At 42.5% G+C, this 24262-nt stretch overlaps 1 long non-coding RNA gene across 1 annotated transcript in view; it reads left to right on the forward strand.

Annotated features, from left to right (window-relative positions):
- Nucleotides 1–24262, forward strand: part of LOC309665097 — a 914413-nt gene that overhangs the window by 802568 nt on the left and 87583 nt on the right. The gene's annotated exons all lie outside the window — the stretch shown is intronic.

Below are 24262 nucleotides of genomic sequence, written 5' to 3' on the forward strand. Positions count from 1 at the left end.
TTTATTTAATATAAGGTGGTTTATTTAATATAAGGTGGTTTATTTATTATATGTTGGGTTATTTAATATATGGTGGGTTATTTAATATATGGTGGGTTATTTAATATATGTTGGGTTATTTAATACATGGGGGGTTATTTAATACATGGTGGGTTATTTAGTAGATGGTGGGTTATTTAATAGATGGTGGGTTATTTAATAGATGGTGGGCTATTTAGTAGATGGTGGGTTATTTAGTAGATGGTGGGTTATTTAATATATGGGGGTTATATAATATATAGTGGGTTATTTAACATATGGTGGGTTATTTAATATATGTTGGGTTATTTAATATATGGGGGGTTATTTAATACATGGTGGGTTATTTAATAGATGGCAGGTTATTTAATATATGGTGGGTTATTCAATATATGGTGGGTTATTTAATATATAGTGGATTATTTAATATATGATGGGTTATTTAATATATGGTGGGTTATTTAACATATGGGGGGATATATAATATATAGTGGGTTATTTAATATATGGTGAGTTATTTAATATATGGTAGGTTATATAATATATAGTGGGTTATTTAATATATGGTGGGTTATTTAACATATGGGGGGATATATAATATATAGTGGGTTATTTAATATATGGTGAGTTATTTAATATATGGTAGGTTATATAATATATAGTGGGTTATTTAATATATGGTGGGTTATTTAATATATGGGGGTTTATATAATATATAGTGGGTTATTTAATAGATGGTGGGTAATTTAATAGACGGTGGGTTATTTAATATATGGTGAGTTATTTAATATATGGTGAGTTATTTAATATAAGGTGGTTTATTTAATATAAGGTGGTTTATTTAATATACAGTGGGTTATTTAATATATGGTGGGTTATTTAATATATGGTGGGTTATTTAATATATGTTGGGTTATTTAATACATGGGGGTTATTTAATACATGGTGGGTTATTTAATAGATGGCAGGTTATTTAATATACGGTGGGTTATTTAATATATGGGGGTTATATAATATATAGTGGGTTATTTAATATATGGTGAGTTATTTAATATATGGTAGGTTATATTATATATAGTGGGTTATTTAATATATGGTGGGTTATTTAATATATGGGGGTTATATAATATATAGTGGGTTATTTAATATACGGTGGGTTATTTAATATACAGCGGGTTATTTAATATATAGTGGGTTATTTAATATATGGTGGGTTTTTAAAATTATCCTCTTATTCTTTTATTCAGTATCACCAAGAACTTGCTACATCTACTTCAAGGGAATAAAATGATACCAGAATAGATTAATGGAAAATGAAAACAGGAACTGGCCAAGTCAATGCTATTTCACAATTATTTGCTAAAGGAGTTTGCAATACTCGGAATTAGTTGCTCTATTACTTTTTCTTGTTGTTGTTCCGTTTCAAATGAACGATTAGTCTGAATTTAAGACATTTTGCACTTGCTGGAATGCCACGTGCCCAGAGGAGAAGGAGGGGGAGGAGAACTCTATGAAAAATCCAAGTATTAGAAACTTGCATGAGATCTGCTTTGCTCCGGTTTCCCCTAAATTGGGAAGCTGATTTCTCTGTAACCTCAAAGAGCTTGAGCTGCCTCTTTAGAGAACAGAAAGAACAATATCTCCTTTTAAAGAGAAGCCACTCCAGCCAAGGTGTAGGGGCTGCCCATCTGCTTTATAGTCAGTGGACAAAGGCTGGTGAGCCTTTGAGAACCTCAGTGTCATCATGTCTGAGCCCACGCCGTATTTACCAAAAAACGTTGCTGAGAGACTGATCTATCCCACGTAAGACAAGTATGTGAAAGAGCCTTAAATTCTGCACAATTAAGTTCTGCACAGCCTAGCGAAGGGGAGTGCCCGTTAGAGCCATCATCACCATCATGATCCAGAATATAACTTGATGTGCAGGCACAGCCCTGACTGCACCTCCCATGTTTAAATGATACAGTCTGAACAGAACTAATTCTAATCTGGTCCTGGCAAATGTATCATCTGTGTTCATTTTTATGAGTGATTCCAGGAGTTTGTAATGACTCAGTCAAGGGCTTGTCTTAAACTGACCTTTGGCACTGAGGGGGAAAAAAGACTCACTTTGTCATTCATTCATTCATTCAAGAAACCTTGAGTGCTTTTACAAAGAAGCTCAAACAGAAGCCTTTCCGTAAGGAAGAACTGAAGCATTTTAGAGGCACCATTTACACAGGCTTTACACATGTTAAATATTCATTTACCAAGACTGGGTGCGATATTGCTCTGCAAACTGTTAAGGTCATAGAAACGTGAGGCACTCACTTAATAAATTATTTTGACCTCTGCCTTAAAGCATGTCCCAGAGATGCCTCTCTTTCACCTTTTGATCACCTAATTTATGTGCACATAAAGAGTTTTAAATTGTCAAGCATATTTTAAAGTTATGTACCATATTCATCTGCAACGTATCTATTTCAGTGTAGACGTTCTCCAATTCTTTGGAGGCAGTAAGCTTTTACAATGAATGGAGTTGGAGTGGAGGACAGGACCTCAAGGATGCACAAAGACCTTTCCCAGTGAGGGTACCTGGAGACAAAGATTCACCACGTTTGCAATGGCTTTAGGTTACTGGAGGGAACCTTCTGGGGGTTGGTCCTTCTGGGGGTTGAATCTTCTTAGAAGATTTGGTTCTACCAGCCTCCCACCCTGACTTGCTCTACCACAGCCTGCGCAGACCATGCCTTTTTAGGGGATGTTTGCTAGGTCTCTGGAGACCCAGGAGGCGTCCCCTAGTCTTCTGGGCTTCTCCCCATCCTATCTGCTTCCTGAGTGGGGCAGAGATACACTGAGAGGAACTTTCGAGCCAGTGAAACCTCACACCTCAGATGGGATTCACACCCAGTCAAAACTCAAACTGGGACTTGAACCCACAGGCTGGGACTCAAACACACTGTCTTTGAATTGAAATCACACACCTGGTCTAAGGACTTAATCAAGCTCAGGTTCTTTATGTCTCAGCACAGAAGGAATTCAGCAAGAAGCAAAGTGATTGATAGGTAAGAAGTGGATTTATTTAGAGAGACAGATACACATTCCATAGACAGAATGCAGTCCATCTCAAAAGGTGAGAGCGGCCCCAGAATATGGGGTGGTTAGTTTGCAGGGGCTGGGTAATTTCATAGGCTAATGAGTGGGAGGATTATTCTATTTTGGGGAAGGGGTGGAGATTTCCAGGAATCAGGCCACTGCCCGCTTTTTGGCCTTTTATGGTCGGCCTGGGAACTGCCCTGGCACCTGTGGGTGTGTCATTTAGCTGGTGGGTTTCAATGAGCAGATGCTGAGGCCCAAGGTCCACTAGAAGCCGAATCTTCTGCCATCTTGGGCCTTATTGGTTCTAACCAGTCTTTGCCATATCCTCAACGGCTATGTCATTCCTTTAAAGGTTGTGCCCCGCCCCCTTCCCTCCTGTTTCACAAGCAGATGCCGGGATGTCCTGCTCTTCAGACGGTACCCCAGAGTTTGGGAAAAAGCTCTTCCCTGAAAGGACACTGAGAACTGGAGTAACCAGGACATAAAGAAGGTGCACAGCTTTCTAAGCTTTAGCAGGAGACAATGGACGCAGAAGAAAAAGAGCATGTGCTCTTTGGGATTATACAGCGGGGTGCTTACACTGAGTTTGTCATTTCATGGTTCCAGCCACTTAACCCCTGTAAGCCTCAGTTTCTTCATCTGTAAAATGGGGAGGATAATAACTCTTACAGGTTTACTGGAAAGACGAAATGAAGTAACTACTCTCTGTCAAGTAACAAGTACTCTATCTGTGCAGAAGAGTGGGTCTAAAAATAATGGTCAACACCGTGGCCCATCATAGGCGCTGTCATAAATGCTAATGCAAGCACATGACAGCATGAGCTGCTAGTCTCTTCCAAATCTGGGGACAATGGGACATGAATGCACTGCCCAGGAAGCATCCTGCTCTGGCCTTTTCCTCTACCTCCATGCCTGTCAACTTCAAAGCTTGTTCAAGGCCTCCCATCTGCCTTATACACCAAAAATTGTCTCCCTATCTTCTTTCTGCCCTCCCTGCGAAGTTCTTGTCCAAAGGTTATCAGACAAGGGCCCTCACCGTTGTTCTCAGTGAGCCCGCCTCACGCCTCCCCTGGGTGCCCCAGCTTGAGCCCGCCTAGCTCTCTCCTCAGCTGCAATACCGCCTCTTTGCTGGTCTCCCTGCCCCTGACCCTCCTCCCACACCACACCCTCCATCTCTACAACCCACAGATCTTATCAAGCCTCCTATTTATAATCTCTGGATTGAGGTGCACACACCCCATGGTCAGGCTGATCCACTGAGTACAGAAAGACAAACGTTAGAACTTAATTTACATATATTTTATATCTCATTCGTTTTCATTTCTATTCATGAGTATGTTTTACATTTAGAGCTAACATTTATTGAGCACTTGCTGTGTGCTGAGTCCCCTTGCATTTATCCTATCAACTCAGACAGTCATCCGAACAACCCTGGGATATCACCCCCATTTTAAAGATGGGGAAACTGAGGCACAGTTATGTTAAGTAACTTACCTGAGGTCACACAACCAATAAGGGGCTGAACCTGTGCTCTTAAAACTATTCCAATAAATATGTACACATTGGGATTGAATACTCAAAATATGGTTGTATAATTTTTTAAATTAAATTTAATTTTTTTAATTGAAGTATAGTTGATTTACAATGTTGTGTTAGTTTCAGGTGTACAGCAAAGTGATTCCATTTTATATATATTCTTTTTCAGATTCTTTTCCCTTATAGGTTATTACAAGATATTGAATAGATTTCCCTGTGCTGTACAGTAGGTCCTTGTTGGTTATCTATTTTATATATAGTAATGTGTATATGTTAATGCCAAACTCCTAGTTTATCCCTCCCCTCCCTTTCCCCTTTAGTAAGCATTAGCTTGTTTTCTATGTCTCTGGTTGTACAATTTTTAAAGTTTGGACTAACTCTGTGCTCTTTATCTTGGCCTTGCAGAGCTGTTACCATCTGGCTGCTGCCTACCTCTGTACTCTTCTTTCTAAGCACCTCCCTCCCATTATAGAAACACCAGGCTTCAGGCCTCCAAGCCTTTACTGGAGCTGTTATCTCTGCCGGCAATGCCCTGCCCTCAGGACCTGTCAGCACAGGTGAGATTCGAACTGTAGGGGAAAATGTGTGCTCTAATGGGAAACTCTGTATTGTTTAAAGGACAGCTTCCAGTTTATCTGATTGATTCCATGGGAGCTATTTTACAACTCTGGAAATTATAGATAACTGATAGCAATGCAAACTAATTCTTGTTTCTAGACATGTAAATTCTGTTCTGTCCACAGGGGTGCAATTGACTTCTCTCTGGACTGTGAAAGAAGCGGGTTTTGCCTCTATTTGCACATTCATTTCAATATTCCTCAGCTCTACATATGCCAGTTCTTTGGATTCTCCTTTGAACTGGTTATGACATCTGCCTGGTTCCCTCACTGATGAATGAAATAAATGAAATCTTTGGCACATACCTACTGTCTACCTGTATGAGGGTCATGATGCTATCCTTGTTGGAGAATTATCATTTAATAACAGTGAGTTCTGACCCCGAACCCATGCTTTTTACCGTCATCTCATTCATTTGCTGAAAACCTACTAGTGCCTGGCCCCATGTTGGGTGCTTGGGATCAGGGATGGGTTAAACATGGTCCCTGCCACCTAGTGACTCCAAGTCAGGCTAGTCGCAGAGGCGTAAGGACACAGACAGAAACTGTGAGATCAAAGTGAGGAGTCCTGAGCTCCAATTGGGAACGCAGAGAAAGTTTCCTGAGAATCAAGGTAAGACTTTATATAACGGGTTAATCCCACTACAACAAATACTAAAATTCTATCCCCCAGTTTGGACAAAATATAATTTTATGTTGAATATTACTTGAATTAAGTGAAGTAAACCTTGGCAACATCTGGATTCCCATGAGGTAGGTTAGTAATGATATTTGGCCTGTCCTGTACTTGAAATAATACTATACTTGAAGTAATACTATATCCTTTTCCAAAGAACATAGTTTAATATTTCCAAATTCCAGGACAAAACTGCTTAGTTAGATTTATTCAAACAATAGTCAGTCATCAAACAGCCATCCCCGTGGAAAGAAAAATATACACCTACGCAACAATGGGACCATAAAGCTTTCCTGAAACAGGACAAACGGAATGGGAACATGTGTGAATTTGAAATTAAAACTAAGACGTGCATATATTTAACTGAGCTTTGGATTGGTTATCCATATGTAACTTTGTCTCTTCACAAGTCAACTGAGTTTATTCATCTTTGTATTCCAAGTGCCTTGCCCAAATAATTTATCCATCCATTCATCCATCATTTATTCATTCTAAAATCTTCACTGAATGTCTGCTTGGATCTATAGGTACTTGAGGGGGTATATGATGAAAAAAAGACTCAGCTCCTTTCCTCAAAAAAGGCGTATAGTCTTGTGGCTAGAGATGGGGGCAGGGCCCACATGTAAATACCCATAGTGCAATTTAATTCATGTTACAATATAGGTTATATTCAAAGTGCTATGAGAACGGACGAAAGAGTGAGAATGAAGGAGATGGGGAGAACTGGTGAGAAAGGCGGTGCTGTGAGAGGCAGACAAGATGACACCAAAGGAGAGACACAAGACTAGGCTGGGCTAGAAATATCCAAACTGGCAACTCACTCCCACTTTCAGGAGTATGTGCGTCAAGAGTGTCGTTAAAATATAATTTTCACAAAGCTAAGAACATGACTTTCCTACAAACATAAAACAGTGTCCAAAACGTCTTTCAATTTTTTTCATTAATAAGATGTTAAAACCAGTTCGAATGAGAATTTAAGGAACTAGGTATTTGTGGGCAACTTAACTTAAAAAAATTAAGATTCCAGATGGGATACAAAATTAGTTAATAAAGAATAACTTCTGGATTGTTGACGGAAGGGGTCCTGACCGTGCTGGACCTTATCCCCAGGTTCAGTGAACAGGGTTAAATGTCCTACTAAAGACCTACCAGCCTGGGGATTTGTGGGCCCCTCCGATCAAGCTTGAGATGATCCTGGCAAGGGTAGTCTTTAGAAGACAAACGGTCTTACCCACAACTGTTTTTTGGATTCCTTCTGCCTATATTTTATGTGAAGGGTGTGGAAGTTTGTAGAAAAGAAGTATTTAGGCATTTGGTGTTTGGAGGAGGGGAGCATTCATATTTTAAGGCCCATGGTATCACAGTGTCATAAAAATTATCTGAAACTTGGAATTGGCAAGAGAGCTTACTGGGTGTTTTTTCAGTGCAGTTCTGGGCTGTGACCTTTGATTGGCTTTCTATTGACAAGGCTATTTTAAATTCTGTAAGGGCTAAAGTTATCGTGTAGATTTTTTCTTTTCATTTTTTGGTTTTGGAGTTTGTTTTTGTTTTTTGGGAGGGGTTGCTTTTGTTTTGGTAGAGATGCAAAACTTCTGACTGTATTAAGCTCACGTAGTTCACGTTGCAATGACTTTTGTGGTATTTCAATGGCAGTGGGTTTACCCAATTTGGGTTTTTTTTTTTTTTTTTCTGGTCAATTGTAGCAGCAGTGGTGGGACCAGCAGAATGAGCTGATTTGCCAGATCCCACTGAGGTCACTCCTCCCCAGAGCTTTGAGAAAATTCAACCAGCACAAAACAAGAAAGAGGCTGATGGGTGTTTTTAGGAAACAAGAGTTTGTTATGACAGACAAATAGTTTGGGGCCTGGGGAGGAGGGGGCAAAGTGGTCTGAAGAAGTTTGTGAGTTGTGTTAATTAGGGTGCATATTCTCCATTCTGGACTTGAATGAAAGGTAAGCATAATCCAGAGGAGTTTAAGCCACAGAGAGACATGGTCCAGCACGACTGCTCCGAAAGACTGGAGTCAAGAAACGCAGCAGGAGGTACAGGAGTTGTTCAGGGCTGGATGATGAGGGCTTCGATATTTTAGAGAAATATTGAGGTGGCAGAATTACAGAGTTGGTAACGAATCACGTGAGGAGTGAAAGGGAAGTCGAGAATCTCTGTTAGGTTTCACATTTGAGTGTTTGAGAGGAAGGTGTACCATTTAAAATATTAATTGAAAGCAGGTTGAGGGAATAGGGTTGAAGATGGTGAATTTAGTCCTGGATATAGGGAGCACCAGGTAGGAGCTGAGAATCTCAGTGAACCAGATAGAACGCAGGGAGCCCTTGGGGTCTTTGTTTTCCATGATGGGCCGGCCTCGAAGTAACCTGCACCCTTGAAAGAATTTACAGAAGCAACCCAGTCTAAGGCTCACATGACAATTCTGGCAGAATGGGAAGCTTCCATCATCCTTATAGTCAATTATTTGTGAGGATTTGAGTACCTGCTGTGTGTCAGGCAAGTGCTGGGATGCAGTTACTCAGACATGTTCTTCGTCCTCTGAAAGGTCACTGTATCTGAGAAGTTAGCAACAGCAGATGAGACGAAGTGTGGGGAGGGGCCCTGAGGGTCACAGGGAGGAGCCCACCCGCCTCCTGGCTGCAGGGAGCCACTCCCTCCAGGGGCACAAGGTCAGCTGGTCACAGGGCTTCTGTGCTGCCTTCATCTGATAAGAAATCACTCACAGGAGGAAGGGGAGAAAGTAACAAAACATAAAGTGGTTTCTGATGTGGGTGTTTTGCAATCCTCTTTGGGTCATTTTAAGGAACAAGCCCCTGTGTTCTTACAGAACTTGGAAATCAACAGCCATAGATGATCTAAGTCATAAAATGTTCAAGGCCTGGACCGGGCTCCTAGAACTCCTTCAGACATTGCTTCTCCCTTAACGGAAGAGAGAACGTAGTTTTCCTTTTCCCTTCCCTCTTCTCCCTCTGTCTCTCTCCCCAGCCCCAATCTCCCTCTCATATTCTCTCCGTCCCACCTGCTCCCACCCCTCTCTCGCGCTCAACTTTTTCTTTCTCTCTGGAATGCAGGCGCTAAGAAATAAACTGACTTGATGCTTTTACTCCCTAGTCAGTAGCATGATATCACCAAGGGATCAGGTTCAGGTACAAGGTCTCAAGCCTTTTAAAGGCTGCGTGTCTTTTCCAAAAGCCTTTATTGGAGGGAGGCGAGACTCCCCAGTTATCCATCTCTCAGTCTCTCAAAGGCTGCCCCATCCTTCTCCCAAGTGGACATGATCCTCCTTCCTTGACGCTCACGTAGCCCTTGACCTGCATCTCCCTTTCTTTTCTGCCTCTTATAATAGCAGCCTGCACGGACACTAAGTCTCACTGTTGGAGCCCTAGTGCCTGGCATAGTTCCAGGAACACAGCAGCTGCTCAGTAGTCTTTTTTTTTTTTTTTTTAAATTTAATTAATTTATTTTTGGCTGCGTTGGGTCTTCGTTGCTGCATGTGGGCTTTCTCTAGTTGCGGTGAGTGGGGACTACTCTTCGTTGCGGTGCACGGGCTTCTCATTGCGGTGGCTTCTACTGTTGTGGAGCACAGGCTCCAGGCACATGGGCTTCAGTAGTTGTGGCTCGTGGGCTCTAGAGCGCAGGCTCAGTAGTTGTGGCACACGGGCTTAGTTGCTCCTTGGCATGTGGGATCTTCCCGGACCAGGGCTGGAACCCGTGTCCCCTGCGTTGGCAGGCGGATTCTTAACCACTGAGCCACGAGCAAAGCCCTGCTCAGCAGTCTCTGACGGAAGTAGGAATTTGTCACTGAGTCCCTCAGCACCTATCACGGTGCTGACCGCTTAGTAGGCTCTCAGTAGTCATCGGCTGGATGTATGGACATAAATGCATCTTTTCTCTCTGATTGACCAGGATTAGATGAGCTAGTACTGTACAGTTCCTGCTCCTTCCCCACCTCACCCCCCCGCCCCACCCCAAGCCTAATTTAGCACTTTGTACATGGTTAGCGCTGGGCACATATTTTTTTAAGTTATTTCTATGAGGAACTCTCTGTACTACCTTTGCAACTTTCATTTAAGTCTAAAATTATTCCAAAATACAAACTGATTTTAAAAATTAATTTGCTCTTCCTTTGGAAATTTTCTTCTGCCAATAAACCACCAGAACACTCAGGAACTTCTTTTTACAGCTCTTTCCATTGAGAACCCTACTTTTTATTTCACAATTTACATAGATTTATTTGAAAAGCATTTATATCATCATGTGCCAAGAACCACTCTGGGTCCTTTGTAAATATAACTCATTGAATCCTCATTCAACCCTGTGGTATAGTTATAGGTAGTAGGATTCTCTGTCTACAAATAAAACATTGAGGCATAGAGAAGTTAGGTGGCAGTCATTGGGAGGCACAAAGCTGCATGAAGTCTGGTCATGTTAGGATGTTAATTCCTTTCCTGGGACTTCTTTACTCATGAGTTGAGAGATGGTCTTGTTCCACTCAGTGTGAACCATCCAGTGTATGAGGTTCTGTCACTGGAGGTGACGGCATCATGCAGCTCAGAGAGAAAGGCCACCATGTTTGCTTTCCCTGGACACTTCCTAGAAGAAAGAATGATCCCTCTTTCCATCAGTCAGCATGTGAAGCCGACTTCATGTCTACCTCAGCTGCTGAGCCCAGGTCAAAGTCAGCCAAGCTGACAGTCAAGTCACCGCTTTATTCTTGTTGCTATGAGCAAACTCCTAGCTCATCTTCACACCTCATGTGTTTTTCTAACTTTCTGAATCAGCTCATCCATTCCTAAATGTTTTAACTACTCCTTTTATGCTGACCACTCTCCCCAGTTTCTGTCTTCAGACTTCTGTCCTGCGATCTGGCCCTGCATACCATTCCGCCTTGATGCGCAGTTGAAACTGCCATCCCCTTGGTCACCCACGCCGTCTTGGTGGCCTTATCCCCACCTCCTGCACATCCTCCCACCTGCAGGGTTCAGATACTTATAACTCTTTCCAACTTACAGCCTTTGCTCTCCTTTCCGTCTTCCTGAAATAAACTACCGCCTGGCCCATCTGGTGGATTCCTATCGGTTTTTTCATAATTCACCGCAAATATCTCCTCCTCTTGGAAACCTCCCTTGACATTACTAGAAGTCACTTCTGGGACCTCTGACTGTCAAAGTCATGGATTCTCCATGCCACAAGCTTATTGCCAAGTCTGGTCTTAAATGATTCTGCACAACTTTTCTCAAGATTTTTTTTTTAATTGACAAACATTTACATAAACTGAACGCACAGATCTTAAGTGTATAATTAGATGAGTTTTAACAAATGCAGACACATGAAATAAACACATTAATCAAGAATTAGAACGTTACCATCCACCTGGAACGTTCCCTCATGCCTGTTCCCCATTTCTACCCTCATAGGCAACCATTGTCCCAATATCTCTCACCAAAGATTCAACTTGTGATCTTCAATTTTATGTAAGTGTCTGATCTTGCTGGGACCAACTTATCAAGATCATTTTCCATCTTACATATTTTCAGTGTCTCTCCATGGCTTAAAGGCCCAAAGTTCTTAAGGGCCACCTTCACAATAAATCTATGAAAGAGCCACAATTAACCCCAAAACTCAGAGGAGCCAAGGGACTTGCCCAGGGTGTTGCCCACGGGACAAAACAGGACAGGAAGATAGAGTTTCTAGTCTCAAAGCCCCACCCCTTTCCTTTCTGAGAAGAATAATATAATGTCATCAACAGTATATGTATTTAGGAGCATCTTCACCCCAATCCCATTCTTAGAACCTCCTTCCGGTTAGCCCATTTTCCCTCCCACCACTGTTTTAGAGCCCTCAGGCGAACCCAGAATCTGAGGGTCCACAAAGGGCAGGAACCCCAAGTCCAGTACCCATTTTTTTTTGCTTTGTCCTCTTGCTACCCCTGGCAAATAAGTATCAACTGACCTGCTCTGGACATTCCAGTATTCTTTGATAACCATGCCTTGGAGGAGAGGGGAGAGGTATTTGAGGCATTTAAATATAATTCACATAGTGCTGGAGTCAATTCAATGAAAACTTTTGAGCGCCTATTCTATACTAGATGCAGGGAACACGAGGCTGACCAAGGTTCAGTCTGAATTTCAGAGAACTCACAGCCTAGTGAGATAGAGAGATGAGTCAGTATTGCAAACAAGAGAGGCCTTGGCATCAGCTGTCAGTTGTGGGACCCCCTTTCTAGAGGAGTTGAGACTAGAAGGTTTCTTGGAGGTGACAGCACTTGTGATAGTCCTTGAAAGTTGACAAATTAGATTTCTATACTTGGAAACGTGTGAGCCAAGTCTTAGAGGTGGAAGAGTACAATTAAGATAATAAGGCAGGGCTTCCCTGGTGGCGGAGTGGTTAAGAATCCACCTGCCAAAGAATATACAAATCAATTTTCACTGCAAAGTAAAGGAGCTGTTACAGTGGAGGATTGCTGGACTGAATGTCAATATTATGACATAGTATGAGTGTGTTTCATGTTTGGTAATGGCAATCATTGTTGCTTTTGTTGTGGTCATCCATGTACAATGCTTGGTGTCAGTCTATTTATCTCTTGTAAAAATAAAATACAGTGTGTGTGTGTGTGTGTGAAAAAAAAAAAAAAAAAAAAAAAAAAGAATCCACCTGCCAACGCAGGGGACACGGGTTCCAGCCCTGGTCTGGGAAGATCCCACATGCCGAGGAGCAACTAAGCCCGTGCACCACAACTACTGAGCCTGCGTTCTAGAGCCCGTGAGCCACAACTACTGAGCCCACATGCCGCAACTACTGAAGCCGCGTGCCTAGAGCCTGTGCTCCGCATCAAGAGAAGCTACCGCAATGAGAAGCCCGCGCACCGAAACAAAGAGCAGCCCCTGCTCGCCGCAACTAGAGAAAGCCTGCGTGCAACAACGAAGACCCAATGCAGCCAAAAATAAATAAAATAAAAAAAGATAACGAGGCAGTGCCCGGGAGAGCGTGACTGGAGGCGGAGGCTCATTTGAGCCACTCGTGAAAGATTGGGGTGAGCTTGGCTGGTTGGGACCGGCTCACAGAGGGCCCTGACGCCAGACTGTGGAGAGTTTGACTTCTGATGGGGATCAGTATAGAGATTCAGGTTTAAGAGGATGTTGGAGCACTGAGAAGATGGACTGTGGAGGAGGAGGACAGAAGAGGAGGAGCCCAAGGGGTCCTCAGATGAAAGATGATGCAGGCCTACGTGTAGAGCAGGGACAGCGGGGCAAAAGGCACAGGAGTGAGAGACTCGGCAGAGGAAAAGTGATGTCTTCGAGGACAGCGTTAGCACAGCAGAAAAGAAAGGGGCTCCAAGGCCAGATCTGTAGCTGGCAGCCCGAGGGGCAGAAGAACTCACCGTGGAAGGCGGTGGCACACACAAGCTCAGGACGAGCTGGAGACAAGCAGTGCTTTGGGGGAGTTGGCGAGAACAGGGGAGGCGAGTGTACTGTGCCAGTGACTCTTAAGCAAGCACGCCCGACAAACTCGGTCAGAATGGTGTTTGTTTTTGTATGTGTTTGCTTTTTGTGTTTTTGTTTTTGTTTAAGTCTGTGTTGGGCAAACAGCACCGCAGACTCCTGGGAGCAGAAACAAAGGGAATCTCTCTTAAGGTTTCATCAACCACTGCAGCAGAAGTTAAAATTGGGAGGACGGACTCCCCGCCTCCTCACGGACCCTCTTCTAGCGGAGAGGGGGCTTCCCAGGGAATCAGAAGACCTGAGTTCCTGTGTTGCCACCTAACCAGGAGACCCAGAGTATGTCATTGTCTGCTTTCCCCACTTTCATCATCACATTTCCTGCCTTACCATCCTCACAGGCTTGTTTTGAAGATCAAATGGTACTGTAAATGAATGAAGTTTATGAAAATATAGAGTGCTATTCAAATATGAGACAGTCTTGTTACTATTTTTGTTATTGTTATTATTGTATGCCGTCTGCCAGGAAGAAAGAGGTCCTGATGTCACCATCCCTTTACACCAGCACCTAGAAAAGGTAAAACTATCACTAGCAAGATCTTGTTTGGCCCCAAGAAAATTTAAATGCCATTGACCCAAAAGCATGATGCACTTTATAGCATGTTTCTAAATAACAATTTTCCACAAAAAAGAACAATGTCCCTTGGCTTGAGGGTTTTTAGCAAGACTTACTTATTTTTCCATCTTAAAGAATGTCTAAGGACTTCTGGGAACACCAAATCATCTGTAAATCCTTTCATTTCCTACTAATTATCCACAAAAGTACTTCTGACTAATATATAATAGGCTATAACATCCAGAAGAGCATCAAGCATTCACTCGGACAAATGCTTCTGGGCGACCTAGACGGAGCAGGGAGCCTGAAGCCAAAGGAACTTCAGGGGTGTCGCATCTCGTCCTCATGTAGGGTCCCCACCTAAATGGCATTCTGACAAAAGGGGCTTTTTTCAAAGGGGGCAAACTTCTCATGGAGAAAGAAAACCAGATTATGTGCTGGGGGTGGAAACTTCTTGGCTCTGTCTGTACCGCGCACCTGTTGAGCACATACCCTACCTCACCATCACCAGCCCCAAAAAGAGCCTCTGGTCCGTGCACATGGGAACTAAACAAGGTGCCCACATTCTAGGAGTTTGCAGAGTTTCTCAGGGTTATTGCAGAGCAAGCTCTTGACTATTTATCTCTGCTCAAAAAAGCCTTCATTGTGGGAACTTCCTGCTCGATTTCATTTTCAGTCAACGAGAATGTGACTTCTTCATGACTTCAACATCAGTTCAATAAGATTATTCTGCCACTTTGTGCCAGACACACTGCCCTAGGCCCTGGGGAAACGGGATGTATACAGGCCCTGGGGAAACGGGATGTATATGGCCCCTGCCCCATGGTACTTACAGGCCAATGTATGAAATTGACTGGGTTCAAGAGTAAGATGGGACCTGACAAATGAATGGATAAAGAAGATGTGATATATATACACAACGGAATATTACTCAGCCATAAAAAAGAATGAAATAATGCCATTTATGGAAACATGGATGGACCCAGAGACTATCATACTAAGTGAAGTAAGTCAGACAGAGAAAGACAAACATCATATGATATCACTTATACGTGGAATCTAAAAAAATGATACAAATGAACTTATTTACAAAACAGAAATCGTCTCACAGACATAGACAACAAACTTATGGTTACCAGAGGGGAAAGGGAGAGGGGAGGGATAAATTAGGAGTTTGGGATTAACGTATACACACTACTATATATAAAATAGACAAACAACAAGGACCTACTGTATAGCACAGGGAACTACATTCAATATCTTGTACTAAGTACACCTGAAACTAACACAACATTGTGAATTAACTATACTTCAATTTAAAAAATGGTGAAAATTTTTTAAAAAGAGTAAGACAGGACCATTGAAAATCCTTTCTATTTTCAAATTCACACTTTTTTTTTTTTTTTTTTGGCTGCAGCAGGTCTTAGTTCATTGCAGCACACAGGCTTCCCTCTAGTTGTGATGCGCAGGCTCCAGGGCACGTGGGCTCTGTAGTTTGCAGCACGAGGGCTCTCTAGTTGTGGCTCGAGGGCTCAGTAGCTGTGGCACGCGGGCCCAGCTGCCCCGCCGCATGTGGGATCTTAGTTCCCCAACTAGGGATCGAACCCGCGTCCCTTGCACTGGAAGGTGGACTCCCAACCACTGGACCACCAGGGAAGTCCCCAAATTCACACTTTTTGAATGACACGCGTCTAACATGTTTTCTTCCATTTGTTGGTTTTTAAAAATCATGGTTACTCTTTTGCCCACCCCGAATGAAAGGAGGAATTGAGAAAGAATCAGGTTAACCTGACCCGTGTGTACAGAGACGCTGAGGATGTTCTGTTCTGCTGCCTATAGTGGTCAGCTTAACCTAAACCCATCAGAAAGCTAACTGTCCTCAGCCAACTCAGCAGAGGCTTCAAGTTACAGCATAGGGGAAGGCAAAGCACAGAATAAATACTATGATAAAAAAAAAGTTTGGTGGGAGAAAAAAAGCATTTTAAGTGAGTGTTGGGCAAAGTCTTGCAAACTCATATGAAGGATACACAGGGGAATCCTTCTCAAGGTTGACCAGACCAATTTTACCCTCCCTTAAAAAAACTGGCATAGATTAGTGTATGTGACTGAGTGAGCTATTTGGAGCTTTAGGTTTCACTCCAAGAAACTGGCAGTGTCTCTCACCACTGATCTCCCTAAATTGATGGATGGTAGCAATTATATAGAGTTATTTATGTAATGTGTTGTAATAGCAGCACACGTTGGCTGTCACTTTGACCCAGACACCCCCTCTCCCAATTATAAAGAAACCCTATCACAGAACTGCCTTCAACAAGGGGCTAGGAAGAGGACAAAAATCTCTTCATCCCACCTCTCATGGAAATAGAAACTTTGAAGGCCTTAGAGGAAATAATGTCCCTTCTGTAGGAATACTTAACAAGTATTGTTCAATATTAATTTGTCTCTGTGGTTTATCAGTCCATCTGGGCATTTCTTCCTGCTTGTCCTTGTAGCAAGCAAAGATGGATAATTCAAAGACTGAATGCCATTCTTTCACTCAACGGGTATTTAATGACTGTGTATTAAGTACAGAGCGCTGGTCTATTCTCTAGGGGGATGCAAAGGTGAACCAGCGCTCCTGTGCTCCGGAAGCAAGGTACCTGATGTCTTCAAGATAAGAACAGGAATAACAAGCTCAATAATCGCAGCTCTCATTTATTGAGCACCCGCTGTGTACCAGGTGTTGCACTAGGTGCTTTAACACACAATCCCTTATAACCTCCAGGGAGGCCGTTCTCCTCTACTGTCCTCCCACCTTTAATCACTGATTTCTTTGCTCTTCCTTGAGCGTGTAGGTGTACTCCCACCTCAGGGTCTTGCGCTGTTTCCTCTCTCCGAACTGCCCTCCACCCAGAAATCCATGTCTCACTTGCCCATTCATTCAGGTTTCGGCTCAAATATCCCTTTAGCTGGCAGGCCTTTCCTGACCACCCGAGGTAGAGGACCAGCATCTTCACCCTTCCCCACTTATTTGTCTCCAGAGTACTTGTCACTTCTGACAAATTAGATAGCGCTTTGAAATTGACTAGGAATCAGATAGTGGTATAGTCACACAACATTGCAATGTGATAAAAGCCACTGAATCGCACATTTTAAATAGGCGAATTTTATAGTATGTGGATTATATCGCAATACAGCTGTTTAATAAAGTAATAAACTGAAAAGAGTTTATTATCTCTTTCTCCCCCCTCTTGAGGCAAGCAGGACTCTGTTCTCTTCCCAGTTTTATTCTTGGGGCTGAAAGAAGCAAGGAGCACAGAGTCATCATTCAATAAATATTTGCTGAATGAATGAACATGTGAGAAGGAACGTTGAAAACTGAAAAAAGCATTGATTTGCCCCAAGGATATTAGTATATTTTTTCCCATCAATGAAGATTGGTTTCTTCTAGAAGTCAGATCAGAATAAGTCCTGGAACCTTTTGTCTGCTTCTCAAAGAATTAGTTGGGCTTCTAGATTTCTTTTTTCTTTTCTTCTTCTTCTTTTTTTTTCAGTCAATTGCAATGTCATCAAACTGAGAAGTGAAAAAAACACTTAACTGATATACCTTTCTAGATTCACACACTAGCTCTGCCAATTGTAGTGTATGGCCTCAATGAAATCACTTATTTTTTAACCTCAGTTTCCACATCTGTAAAATGGGGATCATAATATCTTACTGAGTTCTTATGAGGATTGAATAACAGAATATACATGGACTATCCTAGCAGCTTCTAGATGTATAATAAACAGCCAAGAAGTGTTTTCATATCTGCCAAAGCATCTTGAGGATATTCAATTTTAAACCAAGGGTGCAAAAACTTCAAAAAAAAAAAAATCCCACATCTCAAGACATGTGAACCTGGATTTTAAAGCAACAAGAAAATGCCATGACTGCCCTTCCACTGGGAGTCTAGTTACATCCCCACCTCACCTCCCATCATCGTGAATGTGGACCTCTTGACTTCTACACCACGGGCATTGTTCAGCACAGCAGAGTAGAAGAGGTGCTGGTTGACCTAGGTTTGAACCTGAGATCTGCCTCTTTGTAACACTGAGCAAGAAGCTTGATCACTCGAATTCTCAGTTTCCTTGTCCATTTGATAGGAATCACTTTCAATTCTCCCCCCATCCCCTTTCTTGTTGAGTCAAGGTGGAATGAAGTAACAGACATGCAGACACAGCACACATTCCTAATAATTGAAGTGCCTTCTATTCCCTACCCCTGCTCACCGGATGTCAGAAAGGCTTTCTTTCATTCATGCCTTCAGTCATTCAGTATTTAATGGGTACCTCCTCTACTGGGCTTTGAGGAAACAAGGGTTTGTAAGACAGCTGTGATCGTGCAATACTCCCCTTGCAGAGCACAGAGTCTGCAAAACCCCAGGTGAAAGAACCCTCTCTTCTGCCTTTGGGCCACCTTCCAAGTAGGAGCAGTAAGGCTTGGGCTCCGGAGGAGCAAGCAGCCCTCTGGTCTTCCTCTCCTTCCCTCTCCAGGGTTCCAGAACTCTAGGAGCTGGAATTCCTGGAAGGAGGAACTTTCAGTCTCTCCCCATGATCACACAAATGAACCAAGGCAAACCATCCCTCCAGCTTCCAAGAGCTCTGGATTCCTTGAAAGGATAAAATCTGATTCCTGGCCCCAAAGGCCAGTGGTACAAGAAGTTGGGCTGCTGTTAGCCCCAGTCTCAGGAGGCATCAAAGGAACATCAGATTAATTATCCACACTTGGAAATAGTATCCAGCTATTATTGGGATGATGAAGAACCACCATGGAAGTACCATTCCAGTGAACTTTTTCTGCAGTACTGAGATTTTCATTCCAAGAAGGGAGTTATTCCATCTTCCACAGACCAATAGCCTCATTGGAGACAAAGGTATTAATCCTCATGGGTAATCAGTGCTTTAAAGCTTGGAGTAGGGGAATTCCCTGGCAGTCCAGTGGTTAGGACTCTGCGATTTCACTGCTGAGGGCGCAGGCTCAATCCCTGGTCGGGGAACTAAAATCCCACAAGCCACGAGGCACGGCCAAAAAAAAAAAAGAGAGAGAGAGAGAGAAAACAAGTAATACAAAATCATTAAAAATAAATAAATAAATAAAGCTCGGAGTAGAATGGACAGAATTTGGCTCCATGACTCTCTTTGCAAAGTGCTGTGCAAGTATCAGGGCACTCTTATTGCTTGCCCTTCATCACAATTTGGTAGAAGAAACACATCCCACCTTTCAGGAGATGCCGCCTGTACTGTGCTTGGGAAAGAAGCAGCCCACCCCTGGTCCTTGTCATCAGCTTTGACTTCTTGGCCTTGAAAGATGCCTTTGCAGGCTGTCACAAGGCTCCATTGCTGTGTAGCATTGTATGCCTATAAACATAGATGCTAGATCTGCTTTCAGGCTTTGTGCTCATAGTCTGGAATATAATATTTGCCACATGGATCAACTTCTTTCTTAAAAACATCAGATTCTTTCATATCTAATAACAAATTATTTTACAACATATTACCACATGCATTATCTTACTTAATTTTTATAACAATCCTGTGAGGTAGGTAAAATCCTTTTTACAAAAGAAGAAACCAAGACTTAGTAATTTTATAAGGAATAAAATCAAGACCTACATCCATGTCCTCAGATTTCAAATCTAGTATTTTCCATCGAGTCCACACTGTCTTGCAACATTTTCCTGGAGTCTTCTTGGAAATTAAACGTACATATAATATGTATATGTAAATAAAGATATATATGTTTGCTCTTATTTTATGGGCAATCATGAGAAACCAAGGTACCATTTAGCCATGATACAGCAGAGAACAGTACTCACTCCTTTTCTCTGCCTAGCCCTTTTGTAGTAATCATGGACATTTAAAGCAGTTTTAATGACTTGAACTTGCTTTAGAATGCTCAGTCTCCATCTGAAAAATTGGTATGGATTCTGTTTTCTATATTTGTAGGTGAATCACTAGAAGACTGAGAGAGATCCCTAGGGAGGGAAAGGATCTGGGGCGTCCAATCACAGGCAGAACCACACATGAAGAGCGAGCTTACGTAAGGAGTGCCCACAGAGCCAGCCAAGCTCCACTGGGGCGTAAGAGTATATGCACACACATTTTCTCTTTCTTTATGGGTTTAGGCAATAGATGGGTTCCAAAGAGTTGCATGAAATCACATGTTCATCAAGTCACTCAGTACATAGTTGTAACAGGGATAGTCTTTTGGGGAAAAATACATAATTGTCTTTTCTCCCCTCTGACTCCACACTTCTTTGTTCATGATCTTCCCTCTATTCACGTCCGTTCCTCTTCTGAAATATCTTTCTTGAACTACTGGCTCCTAAATTTCCTAGAATACAGGGTTATAGAAAAATAAAACAGAGGATTTTTAAGTTACCACATTCCTGGTTTAGAAAGTTTAACCAAGTTTACATACTCAGGAAGTCAATGTTTATAACGCTCTACTGAGATTCAGCCCAGAGAAAAGCATCACCCACAGAGCTCAAAGCTCATGGACAGTGGAGCTCAGGTGCCCCATATTCTGACCATCTAACCCAAATTGCAAAGTACATGGGAGATTCTGGAGGAAGCTGCTGGAGACTGGGCTTACCAACAGCCCCTATGAACACTTCCTGTCCTCCTACTTCCCATACACCCCGTGCTCAAGGCTCAGGAGCAAGGATTAAGGAAAACAGTTTCAAAGCAGAAAAGGAAATGCCCACTCTTCCCCCAGGCTCATCTCATAGCTAAGGAGCATCATGCTGTAGGGTTGTGGATGGCCTGAGCCCCCAGCATTACTGAACCCTCCAGCTGATGCCTGGAAATTTCAGAGCGAGTGTGACATGGGGTTGAGGACATAGGCTCGAAGTTGAATCACTTCATTCTGAATTCTAGCTCCATCACTTATTAGCTGTTTGACCTTGAGAATAATAACAGTGTCAACCTCACCGTGAAGATTAAATGAATTAACCTGTGTAAAGTATTTGGAAGACTCGTTTGACTCTTCATAGCGAGTACTTCATAAATGTGAGCGGAGTATGGTGGAGTGGCTCCAAGGAAGTTGGGATGGAACCCAAAGCTTTGTCTACTGGGAGTTTCCTCCTTGTCCCTCCCTCGAAGGCCCTGCCCCCACACTGACTCTTCTCTTAGAAGACCCCCTCGCTTGTGTTAATCTGCCACTAGGAAGTCCTTTGTGGGGGGTTGGGGGGATGACTCCTTAAGTCCCTGTTGTGTTTTCACCCTTGTAAATTCCCTCACCCCATATTCTACAGTTGACTGTGGCCTCCTTTTCCACTCCAGTCCCCTGATCTGACTTGACTGAGAACTCAGTGTAGCTTTCTCCACTTTCCAACCTGAAACTACTATCGTTTAATTTTCTTCAAATAGTCCAAGACTATGGTGATGAAAAAAAGAAGGCATTTCAATAATACTACACTTCTTTTTACTAAGAAAGACAACAAAATTCAACATGCACACACTTGTCTTTATTTAAAACCTCTTCCATAGTATATCTGACATCTGTGACAGCTTTTCCTGCTCAATATTTAAAAACAGCTTAATCCCTCTTTTCAAAGAAAAGCTTCCCTAAGGACCAGCAATTCACTGCAGTGTCAAAATGAGGTGAAGTATGAAAATAGCTCCAACTGGCAACACATCCTCTCAACATACGTTTGCTACCCAGCAAAGTGTAACAAAAAGAACATGGATTGAAAATCAAAAGACCTAGATTTTCAGATCATTGTTTCCTCTCTTTATGGTTTGCTATGTGACATTGGATATGGAATTTTCTCTCCCTGGATTCAGCTTTTCAATTTCAAAACAAGGGGCTTAAAGTAAAAATAGTGGCCCGCCTTCCCTTCCCTTCCCTTCCTTCCTTCCTTCTCTTCCTCTTCCTCTTCCTCTTTCCATCTTACTCTTCTTCCTTTCCTTCTCCTTTTTCTTCTTCTGTCTTTCTTCCTTTTTTTTTCTTTCAAGCAGTAGAAATCCCCTCCCTCCCATTAAATGAAGTCTCATCCACTTGGTCAACATCTTAAACATGAAGATAAAGTTGCTCTTTGTGATGCTTTCCTCGTTGGTTTCCCTCTTGCCTTCAGGAGTGTATCTGGTAGCTAACTAGCAACATAGGTCTCCTTAGGACCTAGGTTTTTTGAGGAAAAAAAAAGAAAGAAAGGCACTGAATTTACAGGATGAGAAACCATACAGTACAGTGCAAAGTGCATGCGTTTCGGAATAAGACCTCAGTCCAAATCCCAACTCATGCCTGCTCTTACCAGGGTGTGACTATAGGAGAGTCATGTTGCATGAGTTACACCTTGAATGCTCATCATCTGTAAAATGGGACTAACACTATCTACTGAATAAGATTATTATGAGGATTCAAGGGAAGAATGTATTAAAGGATGAGTTAAATTCTTAGCATATTATAGGGGCTCAATAAATATTAACCTATTGTTATCACTGGGAAGCCCAATGTCCCATCCAACACCTGTAGTCCTGGAATAGTGATTAAGAGCACACCCTTTCATTCTCAAAAGGTTCTGGTTTGGGTAATAATCATATGATTATTTATTACCATCTATAGTCACCTCTCCAGTTTTGATTCTGGAGCTCTCAAAACATGCATGAGTCTATTGGTTGGGTCTTAGAATCCCACAAGGGACTGTAGACAAGTGTTTAATGTTAAGGCATAAGGATGTGGTTGGTGTCATGGCAGAGGTAGGTGAGCAGCTCACAGACATAGGAGAAACATTTATTTGATGCTTCGATACTTCACCAAGGGAGAGGTCCCCTCAACCCAGTAACTGGCAAGTCCCATGAGCATCCGCATTTGGAGTCAGAGTGGACAAGAGTTCTGAAGGAAGCCAGTTTTCCAGGATGTGTTTGGAGTCAGCAATCCGTCATTCATTTCATGTCTCCTGCAATCCTGGTGTTTCCCTTCCTAGTTGAACACAGACATGCCCTCTTCACTCATACTGTTGGGATTCAAGTGAAATAAAACACTTGAATTGTAAACTCAGAGCTGGGACTAAGTGATCACTGACCTTAAGAGTGTATAAAGAAAATGTGTGTGGGGGTGGGTATTGTGTGTGATTGTGTGTGTTTTGCTGTTATAAGCAAGTAAATCCGTTACGAACCAACAAACACTTGTGGACTTTTTTTAGTGTTAGTGATTCTGTTCCCAAACCATTGGCTTATTTGTACAATTGATTAGTCTGTTCATGGAAAGTGAACCACTTCAAAACTGTGTTCTAGGCTTCTACAGCAGCCTTGAGAACAAGAGAGTAAACACAAGCATCACTTATCACTTGGGCAGGCTCAACAAACAGCATTTTGGAGTGTTAACAGCCCTTAATAAGGACTCTCACTGGTGTTAGTTAAACAAACAGGCATTAAGGTGAGGAAGGCACTCTGTGGCCCATCTCCACATTGACTGATTGTTATTGTGTTGGCCTTGGCCGACACTCCTGCACATTCCCGCCCCAGAACCTTCTGATGAGAGCGGGTAGTATTTGCCACCTAGGAAATAGAGGTCTTATTGTTTAACGCCCCCCCCCACCCAGTGAAAAAGGTGGCTGTCATGAGACATTGTGCCACTTTCAAATGTTAGAGGTAATCTTGGAGATGGAATTTGGATGTTTAAATATTGGCATTTCTAGAATATTTTCATGACTTATAGCATCAGTGGGGCAGAAAGTTTAGAAAAATCAATGACCCTTAGTGACTGTATCTGTGAATAGCTACTCATCTCCTTGGGAGGGAGGAGAAGGGCTTATGTTGGTGGAAGAGTTGGGCAATATAAAGGTTTTTGTACAAATGGCTGTGCCATTTTAGAGTTGGATCTACACTCAAAGCTGGGCTGCCTTTAGTTCCGTTTTAAATAACCTGGAATTTAAGCAGGGGTGATTTAAACCGTCTGTATTCCGTTTTTCCCACAATTGATAAAACCCCACCCATTCTCCCAGGTCCATCTCAAATAGCACTCACCTCCTCTGGGCAGTTTTTTTCTCACTCCTCTCTCCTCTGACCCCATCAGGGGAAATTATCTTTTCTTCTCTGAATTCCCACAATACAAACCTCAGCTGCACACAAGTCGTTAGAGTTGCTTGCAAACAATGCAGGTCCTCTACTCCGAAGACTGGAAATCCTGGCTACATATTTGAATCCCTTGGGGGCCTTTAAAAAATGCTCTCCAGGGACTTCCCTGGTGGCACAGAGGTTAAGAATCCGCCCGCCAATGCAGGGGACACGGGTTTGAGCCCTGGTCTGGGAA

Source organism: Balaenoptera physalus (assembly GCF_965194825.1).
Source record: "Balaenoptera physalus genome assembly, chromosome: 7".
Lineage (NCBI taxonomy): Eukaryota > Metazoa > Chordata > Mammalia > Artiodactyla > Balaenopteridae > Balaenoptera > Balaenoptera physalus.